The following is a 19645-nucleotide window of genomic DNA, read 5'->3' as shown; positions in this document are numbered from 1 at the left end:
TAAAAGTTGATCTCTATTTTCACCATTTTGTCAAGTCAAATAAGAATAAGGCAAGACCTACATATAGGATCAGAGACACTGAAACTCATTGAAGACAATAGGGAGAACACTTGAAACTGTAGAAACAGTCAAAGTCATCCAGAGTAGAACTTTAATATCCCAGGAAATAGTATTAGGAATCAGAAGGCTGGGCTTCACCAAACTAAAAATCTTCTGCATAACAAAGAAAACAGCAAACAGCATGAAGATGAAGAAACCACTGAATGGGAAAAAGTACAGGATTAATATCTTAAAACCACAAAGGGCTCAAATATTAAACCCCTCAAAGAGCCCAATAAAGAAATCTAGAGCAAATAAACTGAATAAACATTCTTGCAAAAGAGAAAGTAAGTGGCCAAAATGTATATGAACAAATGTCCACCATTTCTAGCCATCAGAAATGAAAATCAAAACTACTTTCAAATTTCATCAGAACCCAGCCAGAATGGCTATTAAACACAAATGGCAATGAGTTAATGAGATGTTGATGCAGAAAAGAACCACCTCACCACTGTTTTTGGAAATGTAAATCAGTACAATTGCTGTGAAAAGGTTGTGTGGAGATATCACAAAAGAAAAACAATCATAGGAATATTATTTGATGTATATATACTGCTCCTTCTCATTGTCCAGAAAGCATCAGACTCCATAATCTAGTGACACATGGACTACTCATGATGATAGTATTTATATTCATAATGTCTAACCTGTGGAGACAGGCTGGGTGCCTGTCAATCCACTGAAGGGTGAGGAAAATGAGTGGTCAAAGTTACAGTGCATATAAACTAAAATAAAACATTTTCTAGTGAAACACACATTGCCTCAACCGAAGAATGTTCCAAACAAGGGGGAGGATTTTGAGTACTTTGAAGGGGATTGATGCAATGTTTCTTTTACTGTTTTAATTCTCTGACTTAAAATTCTAGGTAATTTCTGATAGCTATCTACACAAAAAATGTTAGTCATAAAGAAAAATGAAATATCTACAGAAACTTTGTCTCTTGCAGGAAGATGAATGGGAATAGACATCATCAAGTTAAAGAAAAGTAGCAAAACACAGAAAGGTAAATATCATGTTTTCCCCTTAAATGTGAAACTAAAACATCAGTAAATACATAAATACATAGCAAGTAAATAAAAAACCAAGCAAGTAAATAAAAAACAAGGGAGAGCGATGAGTGTAAATAAGGAGATATACTCTTGGGGAAGGGGAAAGGAATCAGAGGAAAAAGGCAGAAAATGCCATGGGAATGAAGTGTAACAAGGTGTGTAAAATACATGCACTGGCTTTTTAATTTAAAACACAACAAAAAAACAACATTCAGTAATAATAACATATATAGTAAAAATAATATATGTACTTTCTTACACTTGATAGATACACAGCCAGAAGAAGGACTGCTCTGTTATGCCAAGTGAGCACTCTCCACTGTGGTTTATAATGAACTGTGCAGGGATAGAAAGGCATCTCAAGAATATTTCATTGTTCAAGTCAGCTGTGCGGGAGAACAGAAAAGCCCATCAGCTAAGATGATGGGGCAACAGAAATCACATCACCACCTGCTCTTCAGGAATTCTGTTTCTGTGTTTTGTGGAGTCAGCACACAGTTGCCAGCAATGTTAGATGCAATCAGAGTGAGTTTCACATGGTCAGGTGAAGGCAAATGGTGAAAACAAAACAAAACAAAACAAAAAACAAAAATGATAGTTTGAACACACTTGGATAGATAAAGATACTACAATCCACAGTTTTGAGAAGGCCAGTGGTCTAAGACCAGGATTATCTGTGCTGGAACTGGCAGAAAGCTTTTCTTTTTTAAAGAGTACTTTTAATCATTTAAAAAATATTTTAAAAATATTTTAGTACATGTTTGCAATGTATAATAAATATGTTCCTTGTGGGGAACTGGTACTTCTTCTGGATACCTCCCCAGAAGACTTAAGGACCTTGTATTGCAGTAATACATTCATATCCACTTTTATAGTAGCACAACTCATAATAGCTAAGCATTGGAAGGGGCCTCTACGTTCCACATATTTTCATCTATGTGCCGACTGACCCTATTTTCGGCATCACATCTATCCTTTTCAGAAGAATTCATTGGATGGAGGCTCAGGCACCTGGAAGTTATGCTCCCATAGGAATAAGCTAGTGAACTCAGAATTTTGGCCTAAAGTCCAGACCAGACTGCATAATAGTCAAGTGAGAGTCTTGCTGACAAGTCTCCAATTTTCTTCATACCCGATTCCCAGTTACAAAAATCCTGTGATGTCAGCTATGAATATAGTCCTGCCATTAGTTATTCTTGTGTTGTTACTCATCTGTGCATGTGGAAGGGGAAAGTTTGACCTAGCCATTTCACTAAACCATTTATATACCCTTGGCCAGAAGCTAAGAAAAATTCTGAACAAAAAATTCTTTTCAGTACACTCCTTATTTTAGGTGGTATCCCATACTAGAGGCCAGTGGAGAGAGTTGTTTCCATTATTAATACCTCTGAAAATGGAATAGTAGCACTGTTTTTCTCTTGTGTGTGTACTTTTCACTTTGCACTTGTCATTGTTGTATGTTGGCATATTTTCTCACATGAATGGTAGCTAAACAGGATTTTATAATTTTTACCATTAATTCATTAATTATATTTAATTTTCTCACAATGTTCATCTTCTCATTTTTAATCCCCTTTCTCTTACTTCTTTTTTCCCTTATTCTCTAAAACCCACTTCCATCTGTCTTCCATCTTCCCTTTTTCCTTCACACACATTTTACTACAAACCTGAATATCATATAGTTTTTCTCCCCAGCCTAATGTTCATTATTGCCCTCTCTCTTTCCTAGGTTCATAAAATAATAGAGATATATTCTAGCAAGTGAGTTAGTTTTCTAGTTGTTTGTGTTACTGGTGATTATTCTGTCCTCTCAAAGTAGGGCTGGGCACTAAAATTAGCAAATTGAATAGGTTGAGTGGATACTTTCAACCTGAAACATCCACAGCACAGGTTACATCACAAAGGGCCAACCTTAAATGAACAAAGTAAAAACTAATAGACCTCAAGAGGAAAAGAGAAGAATTACAGGCTACTGGGATAAAATATATTTACTGATTTTTTTCCAGAAAATTACCCAAATCTTGAAAATGAGACAGACATCCATGCAGTGGTGGCATTTAAAGTACTAAATGGATCTCATAAGAAAAGAGCATTTCCAAAATACCTTGTCAATAAACTATGTTCATTTTTACTATTTCTCCTCAATATGGCATTAAAAATCCCAAACAATCTTAAAAGGCAAGAGAGAGAAATAAGAGCAATCCTATTCAAAACAAAAGTTAACATTTTAGGCAGACACTATGGATTTTCTGCATAAAAAATTAACTGAAAGCATTTAGAATAATAAAGCTAAATAACAAACTTTACATGATTAAAAAAGTCAAACAGCAAAATTTAGTTATATGTCTCCAAATGAAAATAAAGCAGAGTAAGAAACCAGTAAATTATGTCAAGGTATGGAAATGATTTTAAAATGGGATAGGTACCCAGAAAATTACAGAATTGTACAATTTGCAGTTGAACAGAAATAGAGAAGTAATTCAGTTGGATAGTGTTTACTTAGCATGCACAAGGTCCTAGGCTCGATCCCTAGCACACATAGGAAAGAATACAGATGAACAAATCAGAGAATGAAATAAATAAGTTATAAAACATGCATGTTTGCATGTTGAAATGTGATTACAAGATGTCAAACTCCAATGGCATTCTGAATGGTGCATTTTATTTCCACAAGTTTGAAGTCTTAATGTTGCTATTTTTAACCAAGAAGAAAGCAATTTTTTAAATTGACTTCTAGGGTTGAATACATTGTCATATTTCAGACTTACGATATTTGCTTTGGGAAACTGGTGAGAATTGCTTTGAGAAATTTTTAATCCCATCATCCACCCCCTATTTCTTAGTCACCTTCCTATATTCACAGTCTGTCTTCTGGTTTCCCACTATGATTTCTTTATTTTATTCATTCATCTGTATCTTTTTATGTTTTCATATAGAAAAGAAATGAAATGTTTACCTCCCTGAGGATGGTTTACTTTGTTTAGCACTGTGGCCTCAAATTCCATTCATGTTCCTGAAAATGACATTAATTCATGCTTTATGGCTGGAGTAATACTCTATTGTGTATATTTACACATTTTCTTTATCCACTCATGTGCTAATGGACACCCAGCCAGGTTCCACAGTTTAGCTATGGTGAATTTAACTGCTATAAATAAAAGTAACTGTGTGTCACATTAGTATTGAGTCTTCTACCCTTTTGGGAATATGCTCAGAAGAGGGAAAATCTGAATCAAGTGAAAATTCTCTTTCAATTTTGCAGGAAATCCACACACTGATTTTTATAGTGGTCACTCCACTTTACATTCCCAGCAACAGTGTAGAACCATTTATATTCCTCTACTTCCCTTGGATCACTTGTTGCTTTATGAGTTCTTGATTACTATGGTTTGATTTGGAATGTTCCCCAAATGTCTCATGTGTTCAGTAATGGGAGTTGAAAGATGATTGGACCATGGGTATACTACAGTCATGTACCAGATTGATAAATTGATGTGTTCATTGCTAAATGTGCTGTTAGTTATTGGGACTGCAGGCATGACTTGGAGAGCATATCTCATTCTGCAGCTCCTCCTTTTTCTCTCTGCTTCTGGGCTGCCATGAGGGGAGCAGCTTTCAACCACCATGCCCTTTCATCATGATGTTTCTACCTTGGTAGCAGCTGAATGTGGCTGACCCTCCAGAAGGATGGGAGAACTTCAAGCTCTCCTCTGCTAAGCTCTTGGTCTCATGTGTTGCTTCCTCACAACAGAAAAGCTAAGACAGGATGTGGGTACAAAAAAGAACTGGAGTTATTGCTGTGTATGAAACTGAACATAGAGCTTAGAGTCCTTTGGAAGTGGTTTGTAGGAGGAGTTTTGAAAGATTTATAGATGCATCCTTTACACTAAAATCAGAAAGAAGAGAAGGATGTCCACTATCACCACTCTTGTTCAATATAGTTTTGGAAACATTAGCCACATCAATTAGACAAGAAAAAGAAATAAAGTGAATAAAGGTAGGAAATGAAGAAGTTAAATTATCATTATTTACAGACATGACACTCTGTATAGAAGATCCCAAGAACTCCACCAAAAGTCATCTAGACTTAATAACCTAATTCAGTAGAGTAATTGGGTACATGATCAACACACAAAACTCTACAGCTTTCCTGTACATGAAATGCTTTTTTTAAGTTATATGGAAAAATGTGTATGTGCTTTTCAGTTTTGTTTTGGTTGCAATCTACTGTACTAGAATATTATTGAAGTTTTTTCCCTTGCATTGTTCTTCTTTGAATGATTTTAGTTTTGTGTGTGTGTGTTTGATAATAGAGATTTTAAAAAAATCAAGAGCTTTCCTGTACATGAAATACAGACTCACATAAAGAGGAACAGGAGAAACAAGCTCCTTCACAATAGCATCCAAAAAAGTGAAATACCTATGATTCAATCTAATGAAAGAAATCAAAACCCTCTATTCTGAAAATTATAGCACGCTGAAAAGAGAGAGTCAAGAGGATATCAGAAATTGGCAAGACATCTCTTGCTCATGGGTATGAAGAACCAATATAGTGAAAGTGGCTAAACTTAAGGAACTGCTACTTAGCTTTAATGCTACCCCAATTAAAATCCCAAAAGCATGTTTCATGGATCTAAACATTAATTTTAAACAAAAGAACTAGAATAACAAAACAATTCTAGGTAACAAAGACATGACAAAGGGGATAACAATACCAAACTTCAAACTATACTACAAAGCTACTGTGATAAAAACAGCATAGTACTGGCAAAGAAACAGACCTGAGGACCAGTGGAACAGATTAGAAGATGCAGACACAAATTTAGACACACTCAGCTAATTCATCTTTGACACACAAGAAAAAAACCCTCATTGGAGGAAAAATGTCCTCTTTAATAAATGGTGCTGGACCCATTAATAATAAAAACCCTACAGAAAATTAGAATAGAAAGTCTTTTTCTCAGCCTGATTAAGGCTATCTATGAAAAACCAACAGCCAACATCATACTAAATGGTCCAAAACTGAAAAATTTCATGCTAAAAATCAGGAACAGGAAAGGATGCCCACTATCACCACTTCTGTTCAAGATAGTCCTGGGAACATTAGCCATTATCAATTAGAAATGAGACAGAAATAAATTTAATAAAGATAGAAAAGGAAGAAGTTAAATTGTCATTATTTGCTGACAATATGATACTTTACATAGAAGACCCAAAAAATCCTACCAAGAGAATTCTAGACTTAATTGAAGATTCAGTACAGTAGCTGGATACAAGGTCAACCATTAAAAAACAATAGCCTTCTTGCACACGAATGACAGACTCACTGAGTTAGAAATTAGGGAAACGATTCCTTTTACAATACCATCCAAAAAAAAGAAATATCTAGAAATCTAACAAAGGAAGCAAAAGGCCTTTACACTCAAAACTACAGCACTCTGGAAAAAGAGATCAAAGAGGATAAAAGAAAATGGAATGACATCCCTTGCTCCTGGCTAGGAAGAACCAATATAGTGAAAATGCCCATACTTCCAAAACCACTATATAGACTCAATGCAATGCTGATTGAAATTCCAACAATATACCTCACAGAAGTAGAGAAAAAAATCCAAAATTTCCTTGGCAACCTTATGAGACCTAGAATAGCTAAAGCAATTCTAAGCAACAGGACACAGCTGGAGGTATCACAATCCCCAATTTAAAACTATATTACAAAGCTACTATGATAAAAAAAAGAAAACGTGGTACTGGCAAGTGAACAGACCCAAAGATCAGTGGAATAGATTAGAAGATGCAGAAACAACTCCAGACATACTCAGCCACCACATCTTTGATAAAGGAGCCAACCACCCTCAACAGAGGAAAGACAGCCTATTTAATAAATGGTGTTGGAAAAACTGGATTTCAACCTGTCAGAGATTAAAACTAGACCCATACATATCACCATGCACTAAACTAAGATCAAGTGGGAATAAAGTTCTAAATATTAAAAGCAATACACTAAAAGTGCTGGAATATGTTAGGTAGATCTCTTGAAGATATTTACATAGGAAAAGACTTCATGAACAAAACTTTAGTAGCATAGGAACTAGCACAAAGAATCAACTAGGATCTAATGTTATTAAGAAGCTTCTGCACTGCAAGAGAAACCACCAGCAGAGCTAACAGACCACCTACAACATGGGAAAAAAATTTTAGCAGCTGCACCTTAGAAAATGGACTATTATCTAGAATTGGAAAGAATTGAAAAAATCAGTCAGTCTCCCCAAATTCAAAGACCCTATTCAAAAATGAACATCTGTAATGAATAGTCACTTCTCAGACAAGGAAGTATAAGCAGCAAACAAATATATGAAAAAATGTTCAACATCACTGGCCATTCAAGAGATGCAGATGAAGAAAACACTGAGATTCCACCTCACCCCACAAAGAATGGCTGCTATCAAGAAATCAACCAATAACAAATGTGGGCAGTGGTGTGGGAAGAAAGAAACACTCCTCTATTGCTAGTTGGGGTGTAGACTGGTGTAACCACTGTCAAAAACAGCATGGAAGTACTTCAAAGAACTAGGACTAGAGGTCCCATTTGACGCGGCTCTTCCCCTACCAGATATCTTCCCAAAAGAATTAAAAGAATCATACCACAGCAATATATGTGCACCCATGTTCATAGCAGCACAATTTGTAATAGCTAAACCTTGGAAGCAGCCCAAGTGCCCATGAACTGTACACTAGATAAAAAAGATTCAGGTATTTTATAAAACGGAGTACTGCTCAGCCTTGAATGAAAAACTGGAGTCATTTTTAGCTAAATGAATGAATATTGTGGCAAGGCTCTTAAGTGAAATAAATAGGACACACATGTGTAAATACCGAGTAGTTTCTCTAGTGTGAGAAACTGATAGTGTAAACAAGGGGCAAAATGATTAAAATGAATAATTGATAATTTGAAATTGGAAAAAAGGTTCAAAGATGATGGGGTGAAGGGAGGGAAATGTATTTGAAAGGAGGGAAAGAAAAACTATGAGAAAAGAATAAAAATGGAAATGTTGTCTATGTAAATAGGGAAGGGTGGAGGGGTGAAGGACTCACAGTTAATGGCTGAAAAAGAAGAAACAAGATACATCATGTACAGGTACAAACAACCAATGATAAATGTAGATGAATTGTATACATAAAATGTACCAAGAAAAGAACTTAAGGAAAAGAAAAGCAAAAGAAAAACTCAAATTATTATTAGTCACAGATGATATGATTCTCTACATAGAATATCCAAAGAATTCCACCAAAAAACTGTTAGAATTAATAATCAACTTCATTAGTGCAGCAGGGTATGATATCAACACTCAAAAGTCATTAGCATTTCTGTACACCAATAATAAACTTGACCAGAAGGAAATTATAAAAACAATACCAGTCACAGTAACTTCAATAAAAATATCTCAGAATTAACCAATTCAAGAAAGCAAAAGAAAAAAAAAATGGTTCTTTGGAAAAGGAGATCGAAGAGAACATAGAAAATGGAACGTTGTCCCCTGTTCCTGGATGGGCAGAACCAATATTGTCAAACCTAGTCATACTCACAAAACTCTTATACAGATTCAATATACTCTTAATCAAAATACCACTAACACAATTTATAGTACTGTAGAAAACAATCCTAAAATACATATGGAGCAAGAAGAAGCCCACAGTAGGAAAAGAAAAGAGTAAACCAGAAGGCATGACAATGGCTGAGGTAAAGCTATACTACAAAGTGAATAAAACAGATTGGTACTGGAGTAAAAACAGAGGCATGGATCAATGGAATGAAACTGAGGGTACAGAAACTTCCTCAGACACATTCACCTATTAGCTCTCAGGTAAAGGGAACAAAAAGGTATGTTAGAAGAAATATACTTATTCAAAAGGTGGTATTTGGAAAGCATTATCTGTTTGCAGAAGATTGAAACTGGACCTTTATCAATCACCATATGGAGTACTAAATTAAAATAAAATTGGATCACAGATCTTGACATTAAAACAGAAGTGTGAAACCTACTGGAAGTTAAAACAAGTAAAGTACATGAAGATATATATGTAGGAAAGGGTTTTCTAAACAGAACCTCAATTGCACAAGAAACAACAGCACAAATCAATGAATGAGACTATCTCAGACTGAACAGCTTCTATACAGCCAAAGAATCAATCAGTAACATGAAGAGTTAACCTACACAAAAGAAAAATATTTGGCAGCTACCCCTGGTTTACTACAATAGTAAACTGTCCATTTCTTCAAAATTTCATAATCTGTTGGAGTATGCTTTCTCAACTAATTATTATATTCTGGATTTTGACTGTATCTGTTGGCATTTCCACTTTTTGTGTCTAATTGCATTGATTATTTGCAGTCTTTCTCTCTTGTAGTAAATCTGGGGTACTATTAGACAGAGGACTAATATCTAGAATGTACAAACAACAAGTACTCAAAAAACTTGAACCATGTAAAACTAAAGATCAACTCATGAAAAGGACAAGTGAAATGAACAGAGCTGTTCACAGAAGATGAAATCTAAATGGTTAGGACATATATGAAAAAATGTTCAACACCTCTGGCTACTAGAGAAGTGCAAATCAAAACAATGCTACAATTCCATTTCACTTCAGGACAAATTGAAATTATTAAGAAATAAAAAGAGTAACAAATGCCATCATGGCTTTGGTGAAAAATGAATTGTCCTTCATTGTTGGTGGGAATGCAATTAAATATCATGTGGTATCCCTCATTCGAGAGGAGTGTAAAACACAAAGAAAATGATAAAGGGTGGGCAGAAAGCAATATGGAGCTAGATCTCTTGCAATAGGGAGGGAACCCAAAGGTGCAAGGGCAAGGAGTGAGGAGGAAGGAAAAGCGAAATAAAAAGAACAAAGATTAATGAAATTAATGAGCCTAACTAACATAAACATTTTATACCATAACATGAGCTAAGACAAATAATATCAACAATCATGGAAAATGGGAGAGAAAAACTGGAGGGAGGCTGAGGTGGGGAAGACTGAGGGCATATTATTTTAAAAAAAGATAATGCTGTATTATGTACCTGTGACCATTCCCCAAGAGGATTACAAACAACAAATTCTACTAATACAATGAAAAATATTAAGAATTGAAAAAATGTTTTCTGCACAGAAAAACAAACAACCAACAACATGAAAAAGCAACCTACAGTATGAAGAAAAAATTGTCAGTGATTCCTCAGACCTAGGACCCGTATCTAGGATATGTGAAGAATATAAAATAATTAGATTCCCCAAAATAAAATACCGAATAAAAAAATGGAGAAGGGAAATGTATAGAAACCTCCTGGAAGTAATACAAACAGTGAAATGCACATGAAGTGGTCTTCATTACTTTCCATCCAAGAAACAATAGCTAAAACAACACTGAGATTACGTCTTAATTTAGAAGAACTACCAACCACAAAAACTCAAATAACAGATCCTGGAGAGGATACAGAGTGAAAGGAACCCTTCTACCCTCTTGGTAGAAATGGAAACTACTGCAAAATTATGGAAATCACTATGGGGTTGTCTCATGAAACTAAAGCTAAACACTCCATTTGACCTAGCAATTCTCCTTCTACTTGTCTTTCCAAAATAAGTTAAAGACATATAGCGGTGATGGATACACATACATGTTTATATTAGCACAATTTATAGTAATAAATCATAGAAGTGGCCTATATGTCTGTCAAAAGATAAATAGAGTACAATATGTGTATGAATAAAGAAAATCTCCAGTTATTTGTAGGAAAATGAATGCACCCTGTGTCCATAACTTTGAGTAAAATAAATTAGACACAAGCTTAAATGCCACATGGATTCTCTTATATAAGAAACACAGAGCGTAAATAAAATATAGATAATAGGAAATACGAAAATAGCTCATTCTCAAAATGAAAGGGGATCAAGAGAAGGAGGTGGAGGATGAAAGGAGTAAGGGGTGCAAAAACCAACGTGGATGTGTTCTTGTACATGTATCAACTCTCTATAAAGAATGCAAATATCATGTATTGAAAACACAAAAAATGAAAGGTAGTTAATGTTTTTATGTACTTGGTCTATTTAGAAAAAAATTCTCAGAATAGGAAAATCTATGAAGATAGAGAGGACCTCACTTCTTCTCTTTGATTTATTGAGAATTGGGTCATCATCTACCTACAGGTAGCAGGTAGAGTGTTTAGAATTGGTACAACAAAAATGACCTAAGTATGACTGTGATTATAAATGTACAGCTCTTTCAATGTTCTAGAATCTATTGAATCTTATATTTTAAGTTTGTAAATTATGCGGTGTGTTTTATTTTAAATGAAAAATATAATAGGCATCAAGAGATGGAGAAGGGACAAAGAGAAAGGAAAGGACATGAGGAAAGGAATAAAGATGTGTCACTTGCAAATACCAACTCCACACAAGGAATGTAAACATTATGTGCTACCTACATGAACTATTAAAGTTAAATTAATAAAGAAACACATACACGTGCAAAACACTCACACATAATTATACTGTAAACAGGGAGGACAAGAGCAAGAGGAAAACAGAGACAGAGACAGAAGAGAAAGAGAATGTGAGACAGAGAAAATAGAGAAATGGAAAATAGGGACAGAAAAAAGAAAGAGAGAGACAGACAGAGAGAGCCAGAGAGATATGTGATAGATTTTCCTCATTTTAAATGGCTGCTATATATAATAGCTGCTTTCTTCTCCCCATAATACCTTGCTTCCCATCTAAACCCAGTTCCAAGATGGCTCCTTTCCTACTCAAAGTGGCCTTCTCTTTCCCATAATGCCTTGCTTCCCACCAAAAAACCAACCCCAAGATGGCTCCTCCCACCAAAGGAAAACCTTTTTCTTCCCAACGTGCTCATTTTCCTACCAAAAGAGTAACCTGATATTTGCTTTCCTCCTAGCAACTAGTGACATCACAGCCTCCCCCAGGCCCTAGCCACTACATCACTCAATCCAATCCCACTCCAGCTCCTACAACCCCCCAGCCTAGCTCCTATAAGAACCATTCCCTGTCCCAGCCATATTGCTTTTTCTCTCCTTTGTTTGCAGACAGCCTGGCAGTTCATTCCTACAATAAAGGCTTGTTGTGGTTCTGGTCTGGTCTTGGTTTTCGGCTCTTTCACCTGACATATCTGGTGCCAAAAGCCAGGAGGTAGGTGGTCGATTAAGTCACAATTCCCCACTGGTTGGGGTCGACTGACCTTTTGGCCATCTTCTCCAGACCACATCTGCTGATCCAGGACTTTCGCAGAGCTCTCTGCCTTTTCCATTGCTGGCACAACACATCCAAACTGGTCATTGATCTCTGGGTGAGTAGGCAGTTCAGCATCCCTCTTTGGGTCCTCTGTTTCATTCTATTGTATCCCTCTGTGGACATATCATAAATCCAAGCACTTGGTCAGACAGAGCCCTCAGCCAGTAGGCCCGGGACCATGCCCCTGGGGAATGTCCCATTGGCCCAGCTCCTCTCATTCTCTTGCTCTGGAGACTCACTCAGAGATTGTCAGAGACAAGGATCCTCCTCTCTTTTGTACTTCTCTTAAGGAGCTGCCTCCTCCTCACCCATTCTAGCATGGGAGCCCAACAATCCAACACCCTCATACCTCTAAGCTGCCTCCTGGCACAGCTGAGGCTTGTTGGATTGTAGGTACCAGACTTTAAACCAGAAAGACTTCATTTCTATTGTAATCAGGTTTGGCCTCAGTATAAATTAGACAGTGAGTCTCAATGGGTTAAAAATGGCACTTTCAAATTTAACATACCAAGTGATTTACACAATTTCTTTCAACGCAATGGCAAATGGTCAGAAAGCCCCTACCTACAAGCCTTCTTCTACCTATGCTCTTGACCATCCCTTTGTCGAACCTGTTCATCTTCTCAGGTACTTCTAGCCCAAATTCCATCATCCATCCCTCCCAACACCACCCTTCCCAACTCTGATGTGTTCAATCCAGTTGATCACTCACACTTCCCCCACCCTATAACCCTGTAAGCTCTTCTTCCATCTCCTCACTCGCTTCTTCACCCCTACCATCTTGCGACCCTTTTTCACCTCTACCAGCTTGAGACCCTCCTTCATCTCCACAATCTTGTGTTTCACCACCCCGCACCCATTCTCACTACCCCACCCTTCCAAGATCAGCTCCAGCCACACAGATGTCTCTCTAAGAGGTCAGCAGGACCAACGGCATTGTTAGAGTACGTTTACCCTTCTCTTTCTCTGATCTTTCTCAAATTGAAAAACACTTAGACTCTTTCTTCTCTGATCATGATGTCTATACTAAAGAATTTCACTACCTTACTCTGTCCCATGATATGACTTGATGAGATATGTACATGGATTCTCTCAACCAATCTCTCCCCAGAGGAACACCAGAGGGCTGGAGGGCAGCCCAGCATGCAGTGGATGATTTCCATGACACGGACACAACCAAGCTAGTGGGAACACAGTCAGTACCAAATACCCAACCTGATTGGACTTACCAGGATGATGACACAGACAGAGACCTCTGGGACTATATGATCGTTTGTCTCAGACAAGGTTTAAAGAGGATTTTCCCAAAAGACAGTTAATTTTGATAAGATCAGAAAGATAACTCAGGGGCCCTAGAAAATCCAGCACAGTTTCTTTCTAGATTGTGTGATGCTCTCCAAAAATATACCAAAATTGGTCCTATATCTCAGATACACACGATTGTTGTCAATACTCTTTTTATCTCACGGTCTGTCCCTGACATTGCTAAAAAACTTTAAAAGGTCAAGGAGGCCACCCAGGCCACATAATCCAAGCACATCAATGTTGCTTTTAAGGTGTTCAATAACTGTGAAGAACAGGGAAAACAACAAAAGGTGGCTAATTACCAGATGCGGGCAGCAGTCCTACAGGTTAAACCCCTGTCCTTCAAGAAGACAGTCACTCATGATGGACCTCCCAGGGTCTGCATTAAATGTGATCAAACTGGCCACTGGGCTAAAGAATGCCCCAAATCCCAAGCCACCACCTGGCCCTTGTCCTGACGGCAAACAGATGGGTCACTGGAGGATTGACTCTCTCCTTCTCTGAAGAGGTAAGAGGCCATCCCCTCCTCAAACCCAGGCAGCAGATATGGAGATGTGCCTCTCAGAGCACATTAGCCTGGTGACAGAAGATTGATGGAGCCCAGGGTCGTCTGTAGCCCCCATCACTTCCGCCATCACTTCCAACAAGCCCAGGGTAACTCACATCTCAGGTGAACCTATCTTGTTCTTGCTTGGCATGGGGGCTACACACTTGGCTTTACTACAATACACAGGCCCCACTCCTCCCTGCACAGTAACCACAATGGAGCTCAGGAGATACCTTCAAACCCACTAATCACCCCACCCCTAGCTTGTTCCCTGTAAAGCAGTACATTTCCACATAGTTTCTTGGTTATTCCTTGCTGTCCTCCTCCCATCTTAGGGACGGATATTCATTAAATTCGGGGTTTCCCTCATTCTTCCCCAACCAATTCAGACCCTACCAGCATCCTGCTCCTCCTAGCATTTCCCCTGACTGGCTCAATCCCCAACCTGATTTCACCTTCTTCCAAGGTGCCTTATATTGACCCCTCAGTCTGGGACACACCCACCCCTTCTGTTGCTAAACATCACTCTCCCATTCAGATGTCTCTCAAGGATGTCACTCAATTTCCAAACATACTACAATACCATATAGCCTTAAGACACCTAAAGACTAACATCTATACTCACTGGCATAATCAATAAGGGACTTCTCAGACCAGCTCACTCCCTCTACAACACCCCTATCCTTCCAGTCCTAAAAACAAATGGCTCCTACTGATTGGTACAAGACCTGAGGGCCAACAATTCCACTGTACTTCCTATACACACCATTGTTGCCAACCGCTGTACTCTAATGTCCCACATCCCCTACTCTTCATGGCACTTCACAATTCTAGACATCAAATATGTTTTTTTCACCATCCCCTTTCATCTCAAGTCATAAGACTGTTTTGCATGTACATGGACTGAACCTGATATGGGACACTCTCAACAACTTATTTGGACAGTTCTTACACAGGGATTTCAGGACAGTCCACACCTGTTTGGACAGGCCTTGGCTCCTGACCTCTTAAATGTTAACCTGTCTCCCTCTGAGCTACTTCAATACTTAGATGACTTGCTCTTGTGCAACTCCCCCAACAACACATGGCCTCAGTACTTAACTTCTTGTATAAAAAGGGATACTGAGTTTCAAGGCCCAACTCTCCACACCCACAGTAAAATATCTCAGGGTAAAGATCTCATATCAATAAGGAGAGATCTCCTTAAACCATATCCAGCTTATTCAGGACCTTCCAATCCCTTCCTCCGTAGGGGACAGGGGAAGGGGAGGTTACCAGAACCTCTTCAGTGAATCCTGGTCTCCTGCGAGCCATGGCAGCACATGGAGAATTACAGGAAAGGTAGAAAATGAGACAGAGAAGAAGCTGAGCTTTGGGTCTGATCGGTGCTGCTCTGGGAGGCAAAGACAAAAGCCCCCAGCTTACCACACCTTTTATTCAGTACCTCGTAACAAATGACTTGCAGAGAATTCAGTACATCGGGAGAAACAAATGTAACAAATGACTTGCAGAGAGTTCAGTAGTTCACTTTGGGATAAACAAGATGTAACAAAAGGCTTGCAGAGAGTTCAGTACATCTCAGGTAAACAAGATGTTAACAGTCCAAGAACAACGAGGAACTGAGCAGATGTTTGTTCTCCCAGGATGTTTCTTGTCCTGGAGAATCACAGCATCACTGGATCACTGCAGTCTCAGTTGTGACTGGAGGCCAAACTGGAGTTATTCTGTAGCTTGGCTGTAGGCAAGAGAACTAGGCTAACCAAATGATTTTTCCCTAGAATTATGTAGCATTGCTCCCAACATTCTTCCAAAGCTGAGATCTTGTCTTTCCTGGGGCTTACCTGCTTTCTTCATTTATGGATAGCCGATTTCAGTTTACTTGCTAAATCTCGCTATGAGGCTTCAAAGGAAGATCCAAATGAACCTAAAGGTGGCATATCCATAAAGGGACCATTTCTGAAACTTCAGGCTGCTATCCTCTCTGCCCCAATATTAGCTCTTCCAGATCTCCAAAAATGATTGAATCTCTATTTCACTGAATGAGCAGGACTCGTATTGGGGGTCCTGGGACAAAACATCAGGTCACATTTCATCCCAGTCACTTACCTATCTAAACAGCTTGACCACACTGTCTGGAGCTGGCCCACATGTTTACACACCCTGGCAGCTGCCTCTCTCCTAGCCCAAGAGAGCTCTAAACTAACTTTTGGTCAACCAATGACAGTAAAATCACCCCATCACTTACAGAACTTAATTACTCATTATAGCCTCTCACATCTGTCCCCTTCTAGGCTGCAACTCTTCCATGCTACTTTCATAGAAAACCCACCTCTTTTCAGCCCTGCCCCTCTCTGAGCCCAGCCACTCTCCTCCATGAGGCCAATCAAACATTCTCCCATTCATGCATACAAACAATCAAAAACCTGCTTCCCTCTCTTCCTAATGTCTCCTCAGGGGCCATCTCAGATCCAGAATTCACAGTTTATTGATGGCAGCTCAAGTTTTACACATGTGCCTGACCAAAAGGGGGCAGGATATGCCATAGTTTCTTTCACACAGACAATTGAGGCTAACACACTTCCACACAATACTACCTCCCAATATGCAGAATTAATTGCTCTCACCTGAGTTCTTACCTTAGCCCACAAGAGATGAGGGAATATTTTTACTAACTCCAAATATGCACACCACATCCTACACTGTCGTAGTTTCACATGGAGAGAAAAGGCTTTATGACCACAAAGGGAATTCCCGTCATCAATGGGCATCAGATACATGCCATTCTCCAAGCAACCACCCTTCCAACACAAGTGGGGATCATTCACGGTGAGGGACATCAATCCTCCTCTTCTCCTACAGCTCAGGAAAACAATAGGGCTGACCAAACTGCCCACAGCATGGCACAAAATCTTGCTTCCCAAAGTCAAAATCAACTGCTATTCATTCCACCCCTAAAACATAGTTATACCCCTCAGGAAAAGACCAAGTACCTAGAAAAAGATGCTACACTGAGGGATGATTGGCTCCTATACTGGGGACACTATGTCATACCTGATGACCAAATACCTCTTCTCACTGAAATACATAGCTCACTCCACATAGAGACTCAACCCCTCCTACACCTTCTCAGGCCTTTTCTATACCACCCATCCCTGACAACACACACAGGTGATAATGCAGGCTTGCTCCATCTCTTTAGGTACCAGTCCCCAAGGTGGCTTTCAGACACACACAGAAACTCTCCAGTACCAGGCACAGCTACCAGGGAAAGATTTGCAGATTGATTTTACTCACATGCCCCCCATACAAAATGTCAGATATCTTCTGGCCCTTCACAGGTTAGATAGAAGGATTTCCATGTATATCTGAAGGAGCAGCCACTGTAGTTCATCTGCTCTTAATGGAAATCATTCCTAAATTTGGCCTCCCACACTCCATCCAGTCCGACAATTGTCCTGTCTTTTTCTCTAAGATTACCCAACAGGTAACACACACACTCAACATACAATGGAAACTCCACATCCCCTATTGGCCTGAATCATCAGCCAAGGTTAAATGGGCTAATGGGGAAATTAAAGCTCACCTGACCAAGCTCTCCATGGAACTAAAACAAAGTTGCATTACCCTTCTCCCTTTGGGTCTCATGTGTCTTCCCTCAGCTCCTCAAAAACCATTAAACTGAGGGCAATGTATGAAGTTGTGAGTGACCCTCAAGGCACACTGGGATGCCAGGAACATGGAACATCTGACCAAAAAGCTGCAAGCAATGAGCAAAACCTGCTCAACAGAGAAGCCAGAAAAGGTAAAACCACCAGCAATGCTGTGTTTAATATTATCCAATGGCCATAAAGATAAACTTTTAAAATATTTTTGAACTAAGCTGCTTCTAAACCTAAGATGAAAATGTGGTTTGTTGTTAGTCATCTTGTGATAGCATCATTCACAAGCTGTCTAGCAGAGTTTACCTGGCACAGGAGATATGGACATGGGGTTTCTGAAGAAGACAAAGGATTTGGACCAATTTTTGATGTGCAACCAATTAATACCATTTATCCAGAAGAATCACAGGAAGGGAAAATTTCACTGAACTGCAGGGTATGAGCCAGTCCTTTCCCTATTTACAAATGGAGAAGGAATAATGGGGAGGATGATCTAACAAGTGTAGTATGGTCAGAAGGAATCTTGTTATCAACAACACTGACAAACAGAAAGATGCTGGAATATACTACTGTTTGGCATCAAATAACTATAGGATGGTCAGAAGTACTGAAGCAACACTGAGCTTTGGATTCCTTGATCCTTTTACACCCGAAGAATGTCCTGAAGTTAGAGTGAAGGAAAGGAAAGGAGTGGTATTGCTCTGTGACCCTCCTTACCATTTTCCAGAGGATCTCAACTACCACTGGCTTCTACATGAGTTTCCATGATGTGATCTTTGAAAATGCCGGAAGGTATCAGTGCATAGAAGAGAATACATATGGGGTCATTTACACAAATGCTGAGCTGAAGATCTTTGATTTGGCTCCAACTTTTTAACTCAATCCATGAAGGAAAAGATCCTGGCTGCTAAAGGAGGCCAGGTGATAATAGAGTGTAAACCTAAAGCTGCACTTAAACAAAGTCTTCATGGAGTAAAGGAACAGAGTGGCTTGTGAACAGTAGCAGAATACTCATTTGGGAAGATGGCTTGGAAGAAACTTGGAAATCCACAACATTACAAGGAACGATGGAGGCATTTATACATGCTTTGCAGAAAATAATAGAGGAAAAGCTAATAGCACTGGTACCTTTGTTATCACAGATCCCATGTGGTTAATCTTGGCCCTAAACAATGCCAATATCACTGTTGGAGAAAACTTCACCATGCAGTGTGCTGAATCCTTGGATCCTGCCTTGGGCCTCACATTTATTTGATCTTTCAATGGCTATGTAATTGACTTCACCAAAGGGAATATTCACTACCAGAGGAATTTTATGTTGGATACCAGTGGAATCTGGAATGCACAGATGAGACACATGGGGAGATACACATGCACTGCTCAGACCATTATGGACAATTCTTCTGCTTCTGCTCCCTTTGTTGTGTGAGGTCCCCCAGCCCCTTTGGGTAGTCTGAGAATAGAAGATATTAGAGCCAGTTCTGTGGCCCTCACTTGGAGTCAAGTTTCTGACAATCATAGTACTATCTCTAAATTCACCATCCAGGCCAAGACTATCCCTTTGGATGACTTCAAATATGCAAAAACTGGTTCCCCCAAGCATTGAAGGAAATATGGGGGCAGCAAGAGCAGTGGATTTAATCCCATGGATGGGATATGAATTTTGTGTGGTACCCATTAA

General features: G+C 38.9%; 1 pseudogene; it reads left to right on the top strand.

Moving 5' to 3' along the window:
• The first annotated feature begins 18202 nt into the window (after positions 1 to 18202).
• LOC147820654 (contactin-1 pseudogene) lies at positions 18203 to 19393 on the top strand (annotated as a pseudogene).
• The last annotated feature ends 252 nt before the right edge of the window (positions 19394 to 19645 follow it).

This window comes from Heterocephalus glaber, unplaced genomic scaffold (assembly GCF_053883595.1).
Source record: "Heterocephalus glaber isolate CG9 unplaced genomic scaffold, H.glaber_assembly_v1.0 deba00001820, whole genome shotgun sequence".
In the NCBI taxonomy this organism is placed as follows: domain Eukaryota; kingdom Metazoa; phylum Chordata; class Mammalia; order Rodentia; family Bathyergidae; genus Heterocephalus; species Heterocephalus glaber.
The sequence above is the reverse complement of the archived record's forward strand: the minus strand, read 5'-3'. Positions and strand labels throughout refer to the sequence as shown.